General features: G+C 39.4%; 1 protein-coding gene across 1 annotated transcript in view; it reads right to left on the bottom strand.

Moving 5' to 3' along the window:
• The window catches only part of Cped1 (cadherin like and PC-esterase domain containing 1), a 269,206-nt gene that overhangs the window by 125,979 nt on the left and 118,795 nt on the right, over positions 1-24,432 (bottom strand). The window lies entirely within an intron of this gene.

The raw sequence follows: 24,432 nt of genomic DNA, 5'->3' as shown, positions 1-24,432 counted from the left end.
TCCCTGTTCCCTTTACTAGGGAACTCACTTGAATACTGAGCTGCCGTGGGCTACATATGGGCAGGGGTTCTAGGCAATATCCATGAATGGTCCTTGGTTGGAGTATTAGTCTCAGAAAAGACCCCTGTGCCCAGATATTTTGGTTCTTTTGCTCTCCTTGTGGAGCTCCTGTCCTCTCCAGGTCTTTCTAGTTCCCCCTTCTTTCATAAGATTCCCTGCACTCTACCCAAAGTTTGGTCATGAGTCTCATCATCTGCTTTGATACACTGCTGGGTAGAATTTTTCAGAGGCACTCTAATAGGCTCCTGTCCTGTTTCCTGTTTTCTCCTTCTTCCAATGTCCATCCCATTTGTCTTTCTGAGTGAGGATTGATTATCTTACCCAGGGTCCTCCTTCTTGTTTATCTTCTTTAGGTGTACAGATTTTTGTAGGTTTATTCTATATTATATGTCTAGTATCCAGTTATAAGTGAGTATATACCACGTGTGTCTTTCTTCTTCTGGGATACCTCACTCAGGATGATCTTTTTTAGATCCCACCATTTACCTGCAAATTTCATGATTTCCTTGTTTTTAATTGCTGAGTAGTATTCCATTGTCTAAAAGTACCACAATTTCAGCATCCATCTCTCCATTGAGGGACATCTGGGTTGTTTCTAGGTTCTGTCTATTATGAATAAAGCTGCTATGAACATGGCTGAACACATGTGGCTGAGCATGTTTTGGATGTATGCGTAGGAGTGGTATAGCTGGATCTTGAGGAAGCACTATTCCTAATTGTTTGAAAAAGAACCAGACTGATTTCCAAAGTGGTTGTACAAGTTTACATTTCTACCAGAAATGGAGGAGGGTTCATCTTTCTCCATATCCTCTCTAGCATGTATTATCTCTTGAGTTTTTTATCTTAGCCATTCTGATGGGTGTAAGGTGAAATCTCAGTCATTTTGATTTGCATTTCCCTGATGACTAAGGGGTGTAGGGAAGGAAGGAAACAGTACTGACTTGGGTCACCCAGTCTTTCCCTGGAAAAAGTCTTGCAGACTGGCGGGTATGAGCCGCCATCACTGAACTGGGCTCCAGCTGAGAGCACAGACAGTTGCTGTGTGCCCAGCTCTTTGGCACAGACAGAGCTATGCGCCCCAGGACACCAGAGACAGGGAGTCACTGTTGGGAGGAATCCTCACAGGGAACGAAGCAGAGGGAACTGACTTAGGCCACCCAGTATATCCCTGGAAAAGGGCCCGCAGACCTGCCCAACCCAGGGACCTGCGGTGCACCATATAGCCTGCTGTTACCAGGAGAGCAGTACTCACCCACCACAGATTACCACTTGGGTACAGGGGGAAGAACCCCAACCTCAGACCTACGAAAGCCCAGGATCCCCGAGATCAACCCCCAGATACTGCTCCAAGGGGCAACCAGATACCCCTAACAAAACTGACCAAACCACAGGACACAAAGTTTACAGCAACAGATCACTAAATTTACAGCAAGAAACCCAGAAGCAGGGCTTCAGGACTTCTCCGAGTGAGTGGAGAGCCCTCTCGACTAACAAGGACCACAGTTACCATTCAGGTCTCTATGCCTGAGGTGAGCAGTGGCAACTCCTGTAAAACACTGGCCATCCAGTGACTGTACCCAAAAAGCTGAGAAGGCTTCCTTCAGGAAAAATCATCTTCCTGCCAAGGGGATTCTCTCCACCACAGGATCCCAGGAACCACCAGAAATAAACTCCAAACACCTAAGCTAGCCCAATGGGTAGAGGCCAGCAAAAAAGCTCAACCAACAAAAGACAGGGCAATTTGGCATCTCCAGAACCCAGTTATCCAGGGGCAAGTAGCCCTGGACACCCCAGGATAATTGAAATTCAAGAAGATGACCTAACATCTATGCTCTTGAAGAGGATAACAGAGGAAACAAATAAAATGTGAAAAGACCTAAAGGAAGATGAACTCAAACAGATTATGGCCATCCGTAAAGAAATAGAGGAAGCTGCAGCCAAACAGTTTGTGGCATTTAGAGAGGAAATGCTTAAATCACTGAAAGAAATAAAAGAAACATAGGATTGTTCAAACAAACTGAAGGAATTGAAGGAAAAACAAGAAAATACAGTCAGACAAGTGAAGGAAATCAATAAAACAGCTCAAGATCTGAAGATAGAATTGGAAAAATTAAAGAAAACACAAATGGAGGAAATTGTGGAGAGAAAGAACTTAGGGATGAAAACAGGAACTACAGAGATTAGCATAACCAATAGACTACAAGAGATGGAAGAAAGAATCTCGGGTGTGGAAGATACAATGGAAGAAATAGATGTATCTGTCAAAGAAAATGTTAAATCTAAAAAATTACTGACACAGACCATCCAATAATTTCAATACAGCATAGAAAGACAAAACCTAAGAATAATAGGAAGAGAGGAAAAAGAAGATTCCCTCCTCCAAGGCCCAAAAAATATTTTCAACAAAATCATTGAAGAAAATTTTCCCAACTTAAAGGAGAGGCCAATAAAAATACAAGAGGCCTACAGAACAGCCAATAAAGTAGACCAGAAAAGAAAATCTTCCCACCATGTAATAATCAAAACAGTAAGTATACAGAACAAAGAAAAAATACTAAAAGCTGTAAGGGAAAAAGGCCAAGTAACATATAATGGCAAACCCATTAGAATCACACCTGATTTTTCAACAGAGACTATGAAAGCCAGAAGGGCCTGTACGGATATCATGCAGACCCTAAGAGAACACAGATGTCAGCCCAGGCTACTATACCCAGCAAAACTCTCAGTCTTCAAGATGGAGAAAACAAGATATTCAATGATAAAAACAAATTTCAACAGTACCTACACACAAATCCAGCATTACAGAAGACACTAGAAGGAAAAATACAACCCAAGAAAACTAGCTACTTTCAAGAAAACACAGGAAATAATTAACCCCACTACAGTAAAACAAAAAGCAACCAAGCACACAACCTTATGACCACAGCCAACATCAAAATCAAAGGATCTAACAGCCACTGGTGATTAATCTCTCTCAACATCAATGGACTCAATTCTCCAATAAAAAAAGACACAGACTAACAGAATGGATGCGTAAACAAAGCCTAGCAATCTGTTGCATACAAGAAACACACATAAGTCACAAAGATAGACATTACCTAAGGGTAAAGAGTTGGAAGACTGCTTTCCAAGCAAATGGACCCAAAAAACAAGCAGAAGTAGCATTCTAATATCTAATAAAATAGAGTTTCAACCAAAATTAATAAAAAGAGATGGGGAAGGTCACTTCATACTCATCAAGGGAAAATTCTACCAAGAAGACATCACAGTCCTGAACATCTATGCCCCAAATACAAGGGCACCTACATTTGTAAAAGAAACATTGATAAAACTTAAACCACATATTAATAGTGGAAGACTTCAACACCCCACTCTCAACAAAGGACAGGTCAACAAAACAGAAATTAAACAAAGAAACAATATCTCTAACAGCGGTCATGAATCAAATGGACCTAACAGACATTTACAGAACTTTACACCCAAACACAAAAGAATTTACCTTCTTCTCAGCACCTCATAGAACCTTCTCCAAAATAGACCACATAGTTGGTCACAAAGCGAGCCTCAACAGATACAAGAAGATTGAAATCATCCCTTGTATCCTGTCTGATCACCATGGAATAAAACTGGACCTCAACAACTACAGAAATATCAAAAAGCCTACACACACATGGAACCTGAACAACTTGCTACTAAATGACAGCTGTGTCAGGGAAGAAATAAAGAAAGAAATTAAAATCTTCCTAGAACTCAATGAAAATGAAGACACAACATACCCAAACTTGTGGGACAAAATGAAAGCAGTGCTAAGAGGAAAGTTCATAGCACTAAGTGCCTTCAAGAAGAAATTTGAGACAGCTCATTCAAACAACTTAATGGCTCATTTAAAAACCCTAGAAAAAGAAGAAGCAGACACACCAAAAAGGAGTAGACGGCTGGAAATAATCAAACTCAGTGCTGAAATCAATCAATTAGAAACAAATAAAACAATTCAAAGAATCAATGAAACCAAGAGCTGGTTCTTTGAGAAAATCAACAAGATCGACAAACCCTTAGCCAAGCTAACTAAAAGGCAGAGAGACACCACTCAAATCAACACAATCAGAAATGAAAAGGGGGACATAACGACAGACACTGAGGAAATCCAAACAATCATTAGGACTTACTTCAAAAGTCTATATGCCACAAAATTTGAAAATCTAAATTAAATGGATAATTTCCTTGATTGATTCGACTTACTAAAGCTGAATCAGGACCAGGTAAATCAATTAAATAGTCCTATATCCCCCAAGGAAATAGAAGCAGTCATCGAAAGTCTCCCATCCAAAAAAAAAAGCCCAGGACCAGATGGTTTCAGTGCAGAATTCTACCAGACCTTCAAAGAAGAGCTAACTCCAGTTCTCTTCAAACTATTCCACAAAAATAGTAACAGAAGGAACATTACCAAACTCATTCTATGAAGCCACAATCACCTTGGTACCTAAACCTCACAAAGACCCAATAAAGAAAGAAAATTTCAGGCCAATCTCCCTTATGAACATTGATGCAAAAATACTCAACAAAATACTTGCAAACCAAATACAAGAACACTTCAAAGATATCATCCACTGTGACCAAGTAGGCTTCATCCCAGGTATGCAGGGGTGGTTCAATATACGAAAATCCATCAATGTGATCCACCATATTAACAAACTGAAAGAAAAAAAAAAACGCATGATAATCTCCCTAGATGCTGAAAAAACATTTGACAAAATCCAACATCCATTCATGTTTAAAATATTGGAGAGATCAGGGATACAGGGCACATATCTAAACATAGTAAAGGCGATTACAGCAAGCCTATAGCCAACATCAAACTGAACGGAGAGAAACTTAAAGCATTCCCACCGAAATCAGGGACAAGACAAGGCTGCCCACTCTCTCCCTATCTCTTCAACATAGTTCTGGAAGTCCTTGCTAGACTTGTCAGTCTTTTGCCATCAGCAAAAGTCCTTGCTAGAGCAATAAGACTATTGAAGGAGGACAAGGAGATACAAATTGGAAAGGAAGAAGTCAAATTATCACTATTTGCAGATGATATGATAGTATATGTGAATGACCCCAAAAACTCCACCAGGGAACTCCTACAGCTCATAAACACCTTCAGCGAAGTGGCCGGATACAAAATTAACTCAAAAAAATCAGTAGCCCTCCTGTATACAAAAGACAAAAGGGTGGAGAAAGAAATTAGAGAAACAACACCCTTCATAATAGCCACAAATGACATAAAGTATCTTGGTGTAACCCTAACCAAGCAAGTCAAAGACTTGTATGAAAAAAATTTCAAGTCTCTGAAGAAAGAATTAGAAGAAGATATCAGAAGATGGAAAGATCTCCTATGCTCATGGCTTGGCAGGATTAACATAGTAAAAATGGCCATCTTACCAAAAGCAATCTACAGATTCAATGCAATTCCCATCAAAATACCAACTCAATTCTTTACAGACCTGGAAAGAAAAATTTTCAACTTCATATGGAATAACAAGAAACCCAGAATTGCTAAAACAATCCTCTACAATAAAAGATCTTCTGGAGGTATCTCCATACCTGATCTTAAGCTGTACTCTAGAGCAACAGTAATAAAAACTTCATGGTACTGGCATAGAAACAGAATGGTGGATCAATGGAACCGAACAGAAGACCCAGAAATAAACCCACACACTTATGGACACCTGATCTTTGACAAGAATGCCAAAACCATACAATGGAAAAAAGATAGCATCTTCAACAAATGGTGCTGATCTAACTGGATGTCTACATGTAGAAAAATGCAAGTAGATCTGTATTTATCACCCTGCACAAAACTAAAGTCCAAGTGGATCAAAGACCTCAACATAAAACCAGACACATTAAATCGGTTAGAAGAAAACGTGGGGAAGACCCTAGAACTCATTGGTACAGGAGACAACTTCCTGAACAGAACACCAACAGCACAGGCTCTAAGATCAACAATCAATAAATGGGACCTCATGAAACTGAAAAGCTTCTGTAAAGCAAAGGATACCATCATCAAAACAAAACGACTGCCTACAGATTGGGAAAGAATCTTCACCAACCCTTTATCTGACAGAGGGTTAATATCTAGTATATATAAAGAACTAAAGAAAATGAAAAGCAACAAACCAAGTAATCCAATTAAAAAATGGGGAACAGAGCTAAACAGAGAACTCTCTTTAGAAGAATATCGAATGGCAGAGAAACAGTTAAAGAAATGCTCAACGTCATTAGCCATTAGGGAATGCAAATCAAAATGACCCTGAAATTTCACCTTACGCCCATTAGAAAGGCCAAGATGAAAAAATCAAGTTACAACACATGCTGGAGAGGTTGTGGAGAAAGGGGAACCCTCCTCCACTGCTTGTGGGAATGTAAACTTGTACAACCACTCTGGAAATCAATCTGGTGTTTTCTCAGACAACTAGGAATAGTGCTTCCTCAAGATCCAGCCATACCACTCCTAGGCATATATCCAAAAGAGGCTCAAGTACACAATAAGGACATTTGCTCAAACATGTTTGTAGCAACTTTATTTGTAATAGCCAGAAGCTAGAAACAGTCCAGATGCCCCTCAACTGAAGAATGGATGCAGAAATTGTGGTACATCTACACAATGGAGTATTTCTCTGCAATGAAAAACAAGGAATTCATGAAGTTTGCAGGTAAATGTTGGGACTTGGAAAGGATCATCTTGAGTGAATTGTCCCAGAAGCAGAAAGACACACATGATATATACTCACTCATATAGACATATAACATAGGATAAACCTACTAAAATCTATACATCTAAAGAAACTAATTAAGAGAGAAGACCCTGACTAAAATGTTCAATCCCTATCTTGAAAGGCAAAGAGGATGGACATCAGAAGAAGAAGAAAACAGGAAACCAGCTAGGAAACTGCCATAGAGGGCCTCTGAAAGGCTCTGCCCTGCAGACTATCAAAGCAGACACTGAGACTTATGGCCAACTGTTGGGCAGAGTGCATGGAATCTTATGTAAGAAGTGGGAAATAGTAAGATCTGTAGAGGACAGGAACTTCACAAGGAGAGCAACAGAACCAGAAAATTTGAACACAGGAAACTTCCCAGAAACTCATACTCCAAGGACTATGCATGGAGATAACCTAGAACCCCTGCACAGATATAGCCCATGGCAGTTTAGTGTCCAAGTGGGTTCCATAGTAATGGGAAGAGGGACTGCCTCTGACATAATCTGATTGGCCTGCTCTTTGATCACCTCCTCCTGAGGGGGGAGCAGCCTTACCAGGCCACAGAAGATGACAATGCAGCCACTCCTGATGAGATCTGATAGACTAAGATCAGTAGGAAGGAGAGGAGGACCTCCCTTATCAGTGGACTTGGGGAGGGGCATGTGTGAAGAAAGGGGAGGGTGGGACTGAGAGGGGAGGACGGAGGGGCTTATGGAGGGATACAAAGTGAATAAAGTGTAATTAATAAAATAAAATAAAATTTTTAAAAAAAGATTTCCTGTGATGGAGAAGATGGGATGGTATTAAGTAAGAGAAGTTCAAGTCTGTGTCCTCTTTTAGACAATACTGTTAGACTCACAAACAGCTCTTCATATTTACTTAGATGTTAAAAATCACAAGACAAAACTACCCTTTGAAGATGCTTAGCATTCAATTTCAAGTCAATGTTTTTTAAAAATATAAACCAAATTTTCTTGATTCACAGACTTTCTCTAGATAAACATGAGCTTTCAAAGATAAAGAACAAAAAATATTTTTTGAGAAAACATGCAGCAGGTATTTGATTAATGCTTTTAGAATAGGCTAAACCTATCAGAACTGCAGAGGATCACACACTGACAACTTCCATCGTGATGATAATGAAGGACAAACATTGGCAGAAATCATCTACAGAAAATGGTAACCATATCTTTAAAATGTGCCAGTGAAATTCCCCAACATAAACAAATACTGAGTCCATAAACTTTTACAAGCCAAAACCAGAAACCTAATGAGACCAGACATTAAGACCCTCAGAACATCAACATCTGGCAGTTGAGGTATTTTTCCATTTGACCAAGGAAAATGAACATAGTAATTGTATAATTAAAAGAAAACAAATTAATGCTAACAGTAAAAATGTTAACACCCTTGAGTGAAAATAGAATAACATTGTGTGTTTCTAAATAAAAGCAACATAAATCTTACTCAGTTCACCATAGTGTATAGGAAAGGTTGCTAGTGACATTTGTGCGTCATTTCCATGTGAATTTCACCCGAATGTCATGGAGCTTAAGGTTAATGTTAACAATGTTGAAAAGTTCTGCCTAGCATATATGGTGCATAGGACTGGGGGTCAAATTATACCCTCCATGGAGGAGAACAGTGAATTAGTATTTAGGGTTGTATTTATTCCCTTAATGTGCAAATGGTTATTTCTTAATTAATAACTAGAATAGTAAGCATTGAACACAGAGTCTATTCAATTAACTCATTCCCATTTTCAGTGAGATTTCTACCCTGTAGGAAGCCTATGTTCTGTAACTTGGCAGCACATAGCACTGGATTTGTGCCGCACTTATCTTTATAACACATTTATCATTCCCTATAACCGAATCACTCAGACTAAATGAGAGCCTAATTCTTGTTTCTCTTCATACTGAAAACGGCTATTCTGATTTTATGTCCTTGGCCAAATTTTCTGGGCTCTGTGCATCTCAGTGTACTCAGATACACAAGACAGAGTGTGCTTGATGACTGCATCAGGATGTATCAACTGTGCTGTTCATCAAACCCAAAGATAACGGTATGCAAAAAACATTTCACTCAGGAGAGTCCAGCTCTCGCCCACAAATCCTGGAAGGAGCATCATCACCTTGCTCCTCATCTGAAGCATGAAGACACAACCCACAACCTAAATATTCAGCAGTCTTTCACTCTTCTGTCCTTGTAGAAGGATGGCTGATGCCTTGGGGAGGGAGGTGCATGTGCATGCTGCATAAGTTCATGGGAACACTGCTCCATCCTGTCCCCAGTCAACATCTTTAAGTTAAATAAATAAGACAGCATAACTTCCCAAGGAAATCAGGGCCTCCGGCAAAACCTCAACAGTTTTAAGACTAGGTGAGATGGTGCACACCTTTGATCCTACAGCACTCGTGAGGCAGAAATACACAGATCATGTTGAGGACTGCCTGCATTCGGCGGTTTACAGCCAATTTAGGTTACACAGTGAGACCTCATCTCTATAAAGACCCAAGGCAAGAGCCAAACAAGCAACAACAACAGGATGCTTAAAGCTTTTTCATGGCATTACACTCTTTTACAGACTACTCATTTTCCTGTCAGTGCAACAATAAAACCTAAATTTAGTGCTTAGTAAATGGATAGAAAATGACCTTGTGAGATCACGGTTGCAAGGACGGTCAGCTAAAACACCATCGTTCATCTATACTTATAAAACAAATCAAAAAATAATCAGTGAAATGTGCTAGTATTTAGAGCATAAAGTCATTTAAGCAACTGCGATGCAAATAAATGAACCAAAATCACGAATTGAAAATGGAAGGACAGGGGAAACTGAGAAGGAACCATAATATTTGGAGGAAAGCTTTAACTTATGAACCTGATATCCTAAATACTTTCAAAGCTGTCCTAATTTTTCACCTGATTTGCATACCACTTCATCACTACTTTAGTATTCTAGTCTCTCATGAGAGCCTGAACAAATTTTTCTCAATTGATTGATTGATTCTCAATCAATTTTCAATATGGTTCTCAATATTTTAAGCTGGGAATTACAACATTTACCTTTGACATGCCAATTTTTTGTAGGGTTGTTGAATAAAGAATTCTAAATATGACCTTATAGAAGCCACAGAAACCTTTATTGAAAAATTGTTTACTACAGCTTTAGATAATATAGTTACATTGTACATAATATTGTATTGTATTGTACATAATACAATCAATGTATTAGGCTCATGGGCAGAGCATAAAATGTTGGGATTAATCACTCTGGTACCACAGAAACATGAGCTACACAATAGAATCTTACTAGTGTGAAAGGATACACATTTTTTTTTCCTAGTGACTTTTAATAAAACCTTTGAAAATAGAATCTTACAGCTGTTTGAGGGAATTTTTGAGATAAGAACGTTTAATCTTAGAGCTAGAGAAAACGATGGAAGATTAGCCAATATTAGTTTTTCTCTTAAAGTAGTATCCTTGACTAACTTGGTAACTTTATCAGATGCTAATATATTTTGACCTGGCCTTGTGTGCCATAGCATTGTACCTTCTTAAACAAGGTCCCCCATGATTTCTTTTTGTGTTACTGTGAATGCTAGAGAAATATTTTGCCTTTGGAGTCTTTGGAGAGTACTAGAAATTTAAGTATTAGTATTTGCATTAAATATATGGAAATATAGGCAATACTGCCAGTTACTGGGAAAATATGCATTAAAAGTGCAGCAAGGCAAGCCCTCACAACTGTTAGGATAATTATTATGTGATAATTATCTTCAAAAACACATATAGTAATAGATATCAGGAAAATGAAGGAACTATGCTCTTCAAAATCTAAGTGAAATGTAAAGAGGTGATTTTTCAAAAGCAAAATTAACAGATTTATTATTTGGCCAGCAATTCCAGAGAGTATGTTGGAAGACCTGAAGGCCAGATCACAGGGAAATATTTGCACACTCTTATGGTGCTAATAGTTTCAGCAGTTCAAAGGTGGAAGCAACAAAGCAGACTTTGACAAATGAAAGGATATGCATATGTGTTCTATGGAGACACAAATATTATCCAGCCTTAAGTGGGAAAGAAATTCTGTAACAAGCTACAATGCTGATGAATCTGGACAACATTATTAAAGAAAGACTTCAATTGCAAAAACCGCAGATCCTCTAGGCATGGGGAATGTAGAGAAGTCAAATGTGCAGGAACAGAAAGGTACTTAGCAGAGGATGAGGGGTGAGTGTAGCATAGACTTTCAGTGGTGCTCGAAGCTCTGGAGATTGTGCAGGAGTGTACATGCTGTTGACCTTAGTAGGCTGGACACATGAAATGGTTGATATAGCATATATTATGTAATTGTGCAAATTAACACAGTTCAAAAGATATTCAATTTCTTGGCTCTCTCTTGACAACAGTGAGGCTTGAACACTCACTAATTTGTGTCACCAAGGTCCAAAATAAATGCTGCATGGCTTTAATGCTCAGGACTTTTCAAGATGAAACGAAACCAAACAAAACATGGTTCTTCCCTTGCTCCAGTGGCTAGTTCCTGCAAACAGTACAAATGCCCCCAAACTGGCTGTCTCCATGTCAGGTCCTCACAGACTTTACAGAGAGCTTACTCTGGGCTCTGTTGTTATTTGATAAGGGTGTGAAGAGAACACAGAAAGCTTGAGTATTGGAAAGAGCGATCCAGAAGAGAAAACAAATGAGGTAACAGGAGGTTTAAAGCATGAGGTTTTCAGGTGTGTGTCAACGCGCAATAGGAAAACAAAACAAAAAGTCACTTAAGGGTCACACCCAGCTGACTCACTGGTAGGCTTAGGGATATTCAGTTAAATATGCAGAACCAAAGTTTCCTGCCTCTTTGTCTAAATTAAAGCGTGAATGAAGATGCATTTGACATATTTTAAATGCTTCTGGAATTTAAGTTTATTGTTCCTGGTGAATATGATTAGTCTGGCTTTTTGAGGCCTGGAGGAGATCTCTGACTTTCATCCAACCAGTTTGATTTTTCAGAATCCTTAAAACATATCTAAAATAATTAAAATATGTCATAATATTTCAGTGATATATTTCACATATAAAATATTTTTATTGTCCTATAAGTCTCAGTTGAAAAATCTGACTATACACTGAAATTTCAGTGATACTATATCTCTAAACCATAAAAGTAAAAATGAAAGCAAAAATCCCAAACACATTTTCCAAAGAGTTCATACACAATTGCTCAGTACAACAGAAGTATATAATATATCATAAATGAGTTTTTTTTTTTTCTTCTGAAAGGTAAAATCATATTGGAAATACTCCTTTCAGGTGTATTTTTTTTTATCAGATTAACTTGTTTTCATCTAAAGCACATTTCTTTTTATTAAAACAGTGTAACCCCAGTATCAGCATTAATAATATTTTAACAGAGATATGATGAAACTTGATCACACAAATACAGAGAGAGATGAAGAAGAAGTCACTTAAGCAGCATGATAATGTTTTGAATTCCCCACAAAGTATATTACAAAGAATACGTGCTGGACATAGTATGTCTCTAGTTTCTGCCTTTGGGAAGCAGGGGCCACCATGGTCAGTGTGTTTCAGGCCAGCTAGAGCTACACAGTGAGACCTTGCTTACAAAAAAGAAAAGAGAAAAAAAAAAAAAGAATTACATAGTGATTTATCATGATATGAGACTTCGTTAAAAACAAATAATTGAAAGTAGTTTCTGCTGTCAAGAAACCAATTATTATCTGTTATCCAGTTATTATCTGTGAAACCAGCTCTGTTGTACAATTATTAACATCCTCCAGTTTCTCTAACAGGTACTGATTTAAATTTTCTTTTATGGGTGGTAGTAAAAGTTCATATTAAGCTCAACTCGACAGAGTCTAGAACAGAGGTTCTCAATTTGTAAGTCACATCCCCCCCCCCTTTGACAAATCTCTATCTACAAAAATATTTACATCAGCTTATAAGAATAGCAAAATTACAGTTATGAAGTTTCAATGAAAATAATCTTATGGTCGGGATCAACAGAACGTGAACGCCACAGCATTAGGAAGATTGGGAATCACTGCTCTAGACTAACCATAGTCACACCGCTTGGCATGTGTGAGTTTTCTGTGTCAGGTTGGGAGAGGTGAGAAGATGCACTTTAACTGTCATGCCAGGCAAAACCAAGAAGGTAGGCTGAGCACCGACCGTCACTGCTCTGCACTGACTGGTTACATACAGTCTGACTGCTGCCTCCTATTCTTGCCAGCAGACTTCATCTGCCCTGATGGCCTTCATCCCCTGGACCTGTGAGCTCAGATAAGCCTTTTCTTCCTGAAGTTGCTTTTGTCAAAAATTTTGGCGAAGCAATAAGAGCAGAACATAATATAGAGGTGGGGGTTATATGTGAATATTTTTCACTATAGAAAAATCACCATCAAGATATTAAGGCTAGGTAAATGCTAGATTTTTTTTTCTCATGAAGATTAGGAAAATTCCTATGCCAGTAATATGAACTTGACTTAGAAATCCCTTCTCAGCAAGATCAAGCTTTTACAAGGTATACACATAAAATCTGATGTACCAGTTGTATCCCAGCTTTTTTATAATTATAATAAAAATTATAAAAAATTTTTATTTTTATTAATTATAGTTTATTCACTTTGTATCCCTCATGTACCTCCCTCCCACCCTCTCCCAATCCTTCCTCTGTCTTCCCTACCCTTGTACCTCCCCACTGAAAAGGGAGGTCCTCCGCCCCTTCCCTCTGACCCTAGTCTATCAAGTCTCATCAGGAGTGGCTGCATTGTCTTCCTCTGTGGCCTGGTAAGGTTGCTCCCCCCTTGGGAGAGGTGATCAAAGAGCAGGCCAATCAGTTCACGTCAGAGACAGTTCCTGTCCCCATTACTATGGAGGCCACTTGGACACTGGACTGCCATAGGCTACCTCCATTCAGGGGTTCCAGGCTATCTCCATGAGTGGTCCTTGGCTGGAGTATTAGTTTCAGAAAAAAACCCTGTGCCCAGACTTTTAGTATCTGTCGCTGTCCTTGTGGAGCTCCTGTCCTCTCCAAGTCTTACTATCTCCCACTTCTTTCATAAGATTCCCTGTACTCTGCCCAAAGTTTGGCTATGAGTCTCAACATCTGCCTGGATACCCGGCAGGGTAGAGCCTTTCAGAGGCCCTCAGTGGTAGGCTCCTGTCCTGTTCCCTGTTTTCTCCATCCTCTAGTGTCCATCCTCTTTGCCTTTCTGAATGGAGATTGAGCATCTTAGCCAGAGTCCTCCTCCTTGATTAGCTTCCTTAGGTGTACAGATTTTAGTACGTTTATCCTATATTATATGTCTAATATCCACTTATGAGTGAGTATATACCCTGTGTGTCTTTCTGCTTCTGGGATAACTCACTCAGGATGATCTTTTCCAGTTCCCACCATTTACCTGAAAATTTCATGATTTCCTATAGAAGCAGAAAAGTAGAGTTCAGAGTTCAAGTCGTGAGCTTGAAGCCAAAGAAGCAAGTGTCGTCAGCCATCATAGTGTGTTGCGCTGCAAAGCCTGGACAAGACTTCTACCCTCACTTGACACCTATCCTCACCTCCACTGTGCTCCATCCACTGGTGTGGGCAGACCCGGAAACACACAGGCTGGCCATGGGACATGGACACTTTGAAACCACATGCCTTTACAACCACATTCCTAAAATATGTCAACTATCTGAGCATTTCATGTACCTTAATCACCTTTTGGAAATAAAAAGAAAACTGTTTAACAACTTAACTTTCCTGGATCAAAGGGAAAACATCTCTTATTAAATCAAATAGTTTAAGAATATAAAACTTTTCATTGTTTTAGTTGATTGAAAATGGACTTAATTTAAGGTAAACTGTGGAAAATTGAATTAGGTGAACCTAACGTAAGATACTTTTTGCACAATCTTTGGAATTAAGTCAAAAGCTTAAATACAAGGATAAGGTCTATGCTTCCAATGACATGAATAATTTTATTCATTTACACTTCTTAATAACTTGAAGCTTTTGATGCACACACTAAACTTTGAAAATCAGAATACAGATTCTGTGGGATTGAAGCAGTTTCACAGTTAAACATCTTGAATTCTCCCACAAGAATGTGAGAAAACTGGCTAGAAGCAGAGTGCAGGAATACAAAGGGCCATGAAAAGCATAAAATTTAACTATTTGCTTGGAATCGCAAAACCTTGATTGGGTTACATTCAAGCTTCTTAGAGAACTGCCAGGTTTTCTTTATTATTCCTTCCAGACTTTCTCTGCAGGAAATAAAGGAGCAGAAAGATTTAACAGTAAAGAGCAAAAGCTAAAGTTATAAAGGTTTTATCATTGAGCTCTAGATGTATAGACCTACTCATTTTCTTTACATAAATGCCATTGTTCAAGAAGGTCACAACTCTCTCCACTGAAATTAAAACATAACACTTGTCTAAGCCTCGAGAAGACCCAACAGCTCATTTGCAAACTTTTCATCTTTTATTATCATACTAAGATGACATTGATACTTTATATATGTAACATATATTATTTGTGACAGGCTGTATAAAAATTTGCAAATAGGATACATTACAGATATTCCTATTTCAAGGGAAGGAGATTGTTCCATGTTAAAGTACTTGCTGTGCAAGCATTTAGGGCTAAGTGAAGATCACTTAAAAGCTGGATGTGGGGGTTTGTGTCAATGACCCCAGCACTAGATGGGCAGAGACAGGCAGATCCCTGAAGCCCACTGGCCAACTAGCCTAAATAAATCAGTCAGCACCAGGCTCAAGTGAGAAAACGTCTCAAAAATAAGCTAGAAAATCAATTAAGGAAGACCTGTGGCTGCCACACACCTTTATGACACACACACAAACACGTTCATGCGCCACACCCATACACAAGATTTCTACATCATATATCTGTAAAATGTAAAGAAGTAAAAAAGAAACCAACTCTGTGTATTTTTGGATATGTAATGTGGATGATTTAATTCAGATCTTATCAAGTCTCATGGTCAAGCATAGAAGAAAGGGAAATATATTCCTCAGTGTTGCAATAACTAAAAAAATTTAAACAAACATGTTTTTTTTTTTAAATCCATAAAGCCTAAGTGGATATTTGATTGCCAATCTTATGACAGCTAGCCAAGGCCTTCTCTTTGCATATGGTTGAACTAACTGGCATTATAAGCCATCTGACTTACAGAAACCTCTGCCTGTATGCTCTGGCTTCACCGTAGTTAGAAAAACAACATAAAGCATTTAAAAAGAAATCTCAGAAAAGAATTCTTCTAGGACTCTTGACCTTTTTTTCCACAAAATTTGAAAGCCAAGCCGTGACGCCCACACCTATTTTACTGAGATGTTTAAAATCACCTTTCCTAGGTTGACTTGGTAAGCACGCAACTTGGTGAGGAGCAAACGTGAATATGGCATGCCTGCCGCAGGCGCTGAGTTGTTGCTCAGTGCCTCCAGTCTCCATGGAGTAATTAAGACATTCTATTCCCCGGAGATCGGAATCCTAATCCTAACTGACATTTATTAGCTGGCTTTACTCCACTGAATCATGAATCTTCATTTTCTCACCCTCGGAGTAGGTGTAAACACGCCCCCCCCTCCTCCCAGGTGTGTCAAAAGTCTCAGATGAAACGATTTAAGTGAACGCATTCTGAACTACACAAAAAAGTAACAACTGTTTTATAATCCTGCATTCCTCAAGGCTCAAGCTTTTCATGTTTTGATCCTTAAGATATCTGGTCTTCGAATCTTGCACTTCATTTTTCCTCTTTCCCTCTGAGCTCCCTCCACATTTCCTTCCTCAATTTTCTGTTGCCAGAACAAAATACCGGAGAAAATTACCTTAAAGGAAGAAAGGTTTCAGGCCACTGTTTCTGAGCCATTGTCCAGAACTTTGCCGTAATTAGAAGAGTGTGGTGGTAAATCTGTTTACCTCATGTCACTTGAGAAGCAGCAAAAAGTCCAACCCCAAGTCACTCGGCGCTCTATTTCTTTTCATTAGGCTTTTCTTCCCATCACTGAAGAACCATTTCCTGCTCATTCTTCCAGTGGAGCTAAAATATCACCCATTCTGAAGTCTACCCAACCTTCCCCATGCTGAGCAATTCGCTACTGCTCTTTACTAGGCCAGCAACTCTGAGTCATTTATTGCGTTCTCTCCTATATTAGTTATTTATAAATATGTATTTTTCTGCCACTGCAGAGAGCATTTCTTTTGTGAGTCCTTTTCCATGGTGCCAGCGCATATTAGTCATTCTTTGAACCGTTTTGGAAAATAAGTGAGTTGAATTTACCATGGGTGGTTATGGAAATAGTCAACATTGCTTTTCTTTTTTAGTTGTTTTTGACTTCATGATCAAATGCAAATATTTCATGCACGTCTGAAGAACTAGATAGATGCGTTCATTCCCCACCAATATTGATAAGAAAACTGTTTTTCTCTTACATGGTGAAGGTGTACAACCATTAGAAAAACAACCTTTTCTAGTAGAGAAGCCAACAGACAAAATACCCTTTTCTTCTTCTCTTGTGGTCTCTTTTGTCTAATTTAAATAAATCACGATTTCAAATTTGCATTTATCTTGTCAAGCCTGATGATATAATGCCCTAATATGAAAACACAAAACTCCTCACTGCCTAAGACTTCTGTGACAGATTACTTATATTCTGGTGATACAGCATAAGAAAATTCACTTTCTTGCTGTCAGTTGCTAAACATCTGTAATCACAGTGTCCTTAGGGCCATGTTTCCTGCTAAGTCTCTAGGAGGTAACAGTCCATTGCTGTCCTCTTCCAGCCTCTGGTCACTGTTGACTTCCTATAAGATCAAAGATCTAATCTCTTGTTCATTTTTTATGTGTGTGTCTGTGTGTCTCTTTTTCTTCAGTAATTGTCATTTCTTCAGATTTTGTCCTGTATGGTCCTCTATCATCAGATCTGGGCTATCTGTGAAATCTAGGATTGTCTTAACTGTGGTGGTTTTAATGGGGATGGCCCCCATAGGCTCAAATATTTGAATTCCTGGTCTCGAGCTGGAGTTGGTGGAACTGTTTTGGGAAGGATTAGAAGATGTGGCCTTGTTGGAGGTATGCCACTGATGTTGAGGTTTCAAAATCCCGTGCCAGTTTCCCCTCCCCCGACCTTCTGCCTGTGGATCAGATGTAAACTCTCAGCGACTGCTCCAGCACCATGCCCGCCTACATGCTGCCATGCTCCCCATCCCTGATGGCCTTCAGTTCACTCTGACACTGTAACCAAGCTCCCAATTAAAGGACTCCTTTTATAAACTGCCTTGGTCATCACAGCAATAAAACAATAAGTAGGACATTAGCTTAGGACATTTCCCAAGATACTTTGTCTAACTGATGTCAAATTCATGGGTTTTAGGAGTTGGGACATGGACATATCTTTGAGGAGGTGTATTTAGGGGAGCAGTAAGAATTCAACCTGCTGTAAAAGAGCCTGGCTATCCCCTAACTATTCTTAAGACGTTGGGCATTGCTACTACATAAAAATACACTGAGTATCCCGATGGATGATGGGAGACATAGAATGAAGTCATCCTCCTGCCTCTGACTCCCAGCAAATAGCTGGGTGTGAATGAGGCTAGGCTACGTCATCTAGCTAAGCAGCTACCAGCTCTCCACAGAATTCAGCAGTCAGGCCACTGTCAAGAAGAGCAGGAATGTCTGTAAGACAAAGCCAGCTGAGTGATCAATCAGCTCCCACCTCCCACCTGGTCATTCACACGTCTCCACACAAAGTAGTGAATTTCATTGTGCAATTTCTGTACATATTTTGTCGTGTTTTTTGTTTGTTTGTTTGTTTGTTTGTTTCCCCTTTCCCTTTGGTCCTCTCATTCTGCACGCTCACCCTCCCCCAGTTCCTTTCCTCTAAGCAGTGTGCCCCTATTCCACTGCAGAGATGCAGGCACATTCATGTCTGCTGCTGCCCTGCTCACAATAGCTCAGAAACATACCCGGCCTCGATGACCAACATATGGACAGAAAAGGAATACGCTAGTACACAATAGATTTCTTTTTAAGTTGTGAAGAAAAATAAAAACATAAAGACACTTTCAGGGAAATGAGCAGAATTAGAAATCATTGTAGTAAGAAAAATAAGGCAAATTAAAAAAGACAAAAGCTGTATGCTTTCTTTAGATTTTCTCTACCAATGCTAGATTTCACTGTGTGTTTGGGGCCTGGCATAGGTAAAGAAACTAGAAAAGGGACAACAAGAGAGAAAGAAAAGATCTGAAGAGGGAGGTAATAGAATACACACGCCTTTATCCCATGTGGTGCCCTTCAATCTAGCCTGGGACTATGATACCTGTGTGACTTGATTCTTCCCTTTTCTTTGCAGCTTCCATGTGCCCATTAAGTGTCTGTACTGTCCTGGGAATATGCAAACTCTTTCCTACCTTGAGATTTTGAAATTGTCACTTTTCTGGGAATGATTTACCCCTGTATCACAAAACACATTTGGTTTCAATAGTTTAGATGGCATTTTACCTCTTATATATTGGATAATGTGATTATTATTAACTCCTCATCTGTCTATTTCATTCTTAGTTCTAGCAAAATAATCTGTAATCACACTTATTTATTTAAACATAATTATTATTAAATTTCATCTATCAATGTGTACAAGAAGCAGCGATTTTATTCTAAGTCACTGCAGCCCAGCATAATGTGTAGCATAATATTTGCTGGAGATCCCAGCAAATACCTTAGAGAGGATTTTTAAAAAAACCTCACCAAACCCATATGAAAAATATTATAATTGTGTACAGGTTAAGCCTGCTAGTGAGGCTGAAACACGTAGCTATGGACACAAAGGTCATCATGGTGGTATTCTGCTCTACACCCCTTCCCAGTTCTCTACAGAGAGCACTTTAGGAATTTTTTCTAGCCTGCATATGCAGCCTTACAGCCTTCATAGGAGTGGTACACTTTTCTCTCCCTTTGAGTAAGACTGCAATCAAATACTTGTTTATTATTCCATCTGAAGGGAGTCATCACTGGTCTATTCATATTTTAAATCACATTTCTTTTTGCCTTCACAGTAAAGTAAGATGAGATGTGTTTCTTTAGCATAATGTTTTTCTTTTGTGACTTCTGAGTTTAGATGATGATTGGCTCCGTGACTTGAATACAAAAATCTTCTGGCGATGAAGCAGGTGATCAAACCCCAAGACTTCTCACACCTTTCACACCTTTCCAATCCACCTGGAAAAGATTCTAGGGGGAACTGTGGGAGTGATGATTTCTAGGAAAGCAACAACTTGGGATAGACTTTCAGAGAAGAGGCTGCAGTGCCAGGATTGGCTAGATTCTAGAAGATGAGAGACCAGGTGTCAGGAAGCTGAACAAGAGGGGAACCATGCTGCCACTGAGTACATGCGTAAAGGGTACCAGTCTTTTTCCAGTTTTTGTGGACGTGTTTTACAGAGTTCATAGAACTGACTGCACAGGTTTGGGGATAGCGAGAGAGAAAGAGGACGTCTGCATGACACGGAGGATGGAGTGAGGCTTATCAGCCAAGATAGCTTCCTTACAAGCTGCTGCCCCTAGGAGACAGCTACCAAAGCAAGGATGTGTGTGTCTTTGTGTAGAATGACCCTCTGAGCGTGTGCGCCGAATCCCGAGAGATAACCCAGCACTGCCTTGAGTGAGAGAAACAAGAGACATACTTTTAGTTCTGCACCACAGTAGTAGCGCATTCAAATAAGACAAAACCATGCAGGTTAACAGAGAATCTATGATTCTAATGGAAACAACAACAACTAAAAAGTAACACAAAGGAATAGAAGTAGCAGTCTCCCTGCTGAGTCTAAAAGCCATTACTGGCTCTCTAGTAATTTACAAAAGCTTTGTGTGCTACAAAACATTATTAAATGAGAAGACAACATCCAATGTCTGACAAATTCTGCAATCATCCTAAATAATTTTGTGACGGAGGCAACTTAAATTGCACTGATGAATTAGCATCATCCAGTGTCTGTGCTTCACAATACATCCGTCCTCTCACAATAACTAGAGACTATCAGACGACTTCTTAAAAAGAAATACGTGTGACACAATGAAAGAAAAAGGCAAATATTGCAGCCTAAGTGTTGGTGACTTCGTAGACATTAGATCTACATAAGACAGCTCAGGCTATTTATGCAACACCAGAAGAGACCACTTGGGGGCAATATAGCAATATTTTTTTCTTTTTGTAACTATGCCAGTTTCCTTGGTGACAAAGATAACTGTGTCTTCCAAATGTGAAACCACATTTTAATATATGGAAGGGAAATGGCTGTATTTCATTTTAAGCTTACAATGCATAAATCACACAATACAAATACAAGTCATATTTTCTCTTGAAGGGAACAAAAGTCTGGCATTTTTGAGCAGGCCAAGCAGTTTTACCTGCTTGGCACATTTGAAGGTATTTTATACTTAGGATTTGTCACAGCTTCTGAGAAAAATATCAAGGAATAAAGAAAACTGTTAATAGAAAAGTTAAAGAAGAAGACAAGCAAATGTACTTCAAATGTTTCAAATGTACTAATGAAAACATAGTTTGTTTCTGTGACTTAAGTTAAATGTAAAACTGATTTGTCTTCCCCTCCGTGTGGGTACATTTTCTGTAATAATTAAGCATTGAAGTAAAGACGTTGGGTGAGCTGTCATTGTTTTCACTGTTGCTTTGTATTCACACATCACCTTGAATTGGAAAAACACTTTTTTTTTTTTTTTTTTTTTTTTTTTTACTACTACTGAATCTTTTCCAGAGTTTGATGGACGACATCCCTTTTCCAAAACATTTCTCTCCCTATATCAGTTGAATTTTAGGTACTGCATCATGAACTAGGGTTTTACTTCCTATTTAAATGAAGAATAAATAAGAGCTTTTCTTTTAGGGATTTGAAACATGTTTACCAAGTTTATCTTTTTGCTTTTTTTCATGTATTTCTTTACCTTTGTTAGCTGATTTTTGTTTTTTCTTTGTCTGTTTTTTGTTGTTGTTTCCTCAGAAAATGGGAGCTCCCTTTCCCATCTACCCCAGCTCATCAAGGTGCATGAGGACTGAGCATTTCCTCTTCCTCTGTGGCCTGGCAAGGCAGTCCTGCCAGGAGAATGTGATCAAAAAGCTGGCAAGCGAGTCTGTCTGATGCAGTCCCCCCTTCCCTTAGTAGAGGACCCACATAAAGCCTGAGCTGCTCATCTGCCACATCTTTGTACTGGGCCTAGGTATAGTTTATGCACGGTCCTTGGTTGATGTTTCAGGTCCAGCAAACCTCTCTGGACCCTGGTTAGTTCACTCTGTTGGTCTTCTTGTCAAGATCCTGTCACCTCCAGGTCCTTTTCTCTTTCCTCCCATGTTTTCACAGATGCCCTAAACATCACCCAATGCTTGGCTGTGAGTCTCAGCATCTGTTTTGAGGCTCTCTTGGGTAGCACCTCTCAGAGGACAACTAAGTCAGGGTAGGCTCCTGGGAGGACATGAGGGGTACTTAAGCAGAGACTCCTAGCAGCAGAGGCCATAGAGACTGAAGAGGACACCCACTTACTATACTAGTCTCCTAGCAGAGAGAGAGGAACACCACCCACAAAATTTACCCTGCCTATAAGATGTGCAGAGATAAACATAGAGCAGATAGAGACTGAGAGATGTCCAACCAATGCCTGACCCAACCAAAGACCCACCATATTGGAGAGTGCCAACCCTGACAACATTAATGAAGCTCTGCTAAACTTGCAGACAGGAGCCTGACAGAGTTAGCTGACTTTTTAAAAAGTCTCAGTCTATTTCCTATCAGCAGATGCTATTGATAATTAACACAATGCTAGAAACCTGAGGTCAGCCTTCTGTCAAAGTTCAGGAATGGATATTGATAAAATTATATGTCTAAACTTGCCAGGTGCCAACACAGAAGTGGGAAAGTCTACGAAGCCCGCGCAGAGCTTTGCCTCAATTCCTGGCTCTATCATCCTCCTCAGCAACTCCTAAAGAAAGAATTGCAGCTCTTCCAACTAGGAACATCTTTCTGGATTAGCCAGTTCCGTTTTTAAATGTATGGAGACTAGAAAATGTAGAGAAGAGATAACAAGAGGCTGATGGAGGCGCTAAGTTCAGGGAAGCAACAGGAATCTTGGGTGAATTGTTGCACAGCCGCCATAGCTACAGATATCCCACAATGCACTGCACATTTAAAGGGCAAGAAGACAAGATTTTGAGCCAAGTGTGTGGCTCACACCAGCCTGCAACTCCCACCCTTGGAGGAAGATGAAAACAACAAAACAAAACAAAACAAAACAAATCAAAATTGTCCTGAGTTCCAGGCCAGACAGTTACTGATAAGACCCTGACGCAAAGGGCAAAACAAAGTTTAAAAAAAAAACTTTTTTTTGGATACTTTTATCATAAAAAAATTATGCCTGTCTGAGAAAGCTAGTTATGTTTAATCTTTAAACATTATACAATAGTCACATATATCAAAGCATTACGTGGCTCCCTAGGGATATTAGCATTTTTCACATTTTTATGTGTATTTAAAAGTAAATTTAAGATAACTATTAAAGGAATTACATTTTTTTTTTCAGGAATTAATACAGTGTTGTCCTCAATGAATGCTGAGAGTGCTCCAGAACCTTGCTTAGATTAGGCCTTTCCTTTTATGCTGAGGATAGTTTATCGTGTGCAAGTAAGGCCTCAGAGGTGCAACAGAAATTAGAATGACATTTCTATGCGAGGGAGAGGAAGGGGCTACAGAGATAAATTATCTAAGAGCCTCGGGACGTCCACAGGCTCCGGGATGGAGGAGTAACGCTTGCTAATTGCCCCCTCTCCTGGGCTTTTCTCTCACCCTGTGACACATAAGTTCGGGCCTGGCACAGAACGGGTGAGCAGAGAAGTTGTGCCGGCATGAGGTGTGCATTCCAACATCCAACTTCAGGAGAGCTCCCTTTGCATCTCCCGAATGCCCTCAAAGAATGCTCCTGTCTGCCCTTACCTCACACGGAAACCCTGCATGTTAGCTCGCCTCCATATTTTTATAGATCACTGACTCTCTAGCGTTAAAGGGAACAAAGTTTGTCTAGCAATAAAGAATTAGCAAATCTGCTAATTAGGGTTGGGATTCATGGACTTAGATTTCTGTTGTCACTATTCTTCATTAAGTATGTATATAAACCTTTGCGTAGACTGTCAAAGGCTCACGTACCTGCTACACTCAGATTATAGCTGTCTTCTCTGCCACACACGTCGGTTTAATTGCCTGGAGAAGAATTCCTCTATGTTTGGGAGACAGGGCATTGGGGAAGTAGTCAGGGTTAGATGCAGTCATCAGGATAGGGACCCCATGCTTGTTAGTGGATAACTTATAAAAACTGGGGGGATAGGGCTGCAGAGATGGCCCAGAAGTGAAGAGCACTTGCTCTTTCAGAGGACCGAGCTCAGGTTCAACACGCACACAGTGACTCACACCATCTGTAGCTCCATTTTCAGAGGTTCAGTGCCCTCTTCTGACCTCTGTGGGCAATGCACACATGTGATTCACCTATGTACTCATATATATATATATATATATATATATATATATATATATATATATATA

The sequence above is a fragment of the Psammomys obesus genome, unplaced genomic scaffold (assembly GCF_907164565.1).
Source record: "Psammomys obesus unplaced genomic scaffold, mPsaObe1.curated_primary_1811, whole genome shotgun sequence".
Taxonomy (NCBI): Eukaryota; Metazoa; Chordata; class Mammalia; order Rodentia; family Muridae; genus Psammomys; species Psammomys obesus.
Note: the sequence above shows the minus strand (reverse complement) of the source record. Positions and strands in the feature narration are given on the sequence as shown.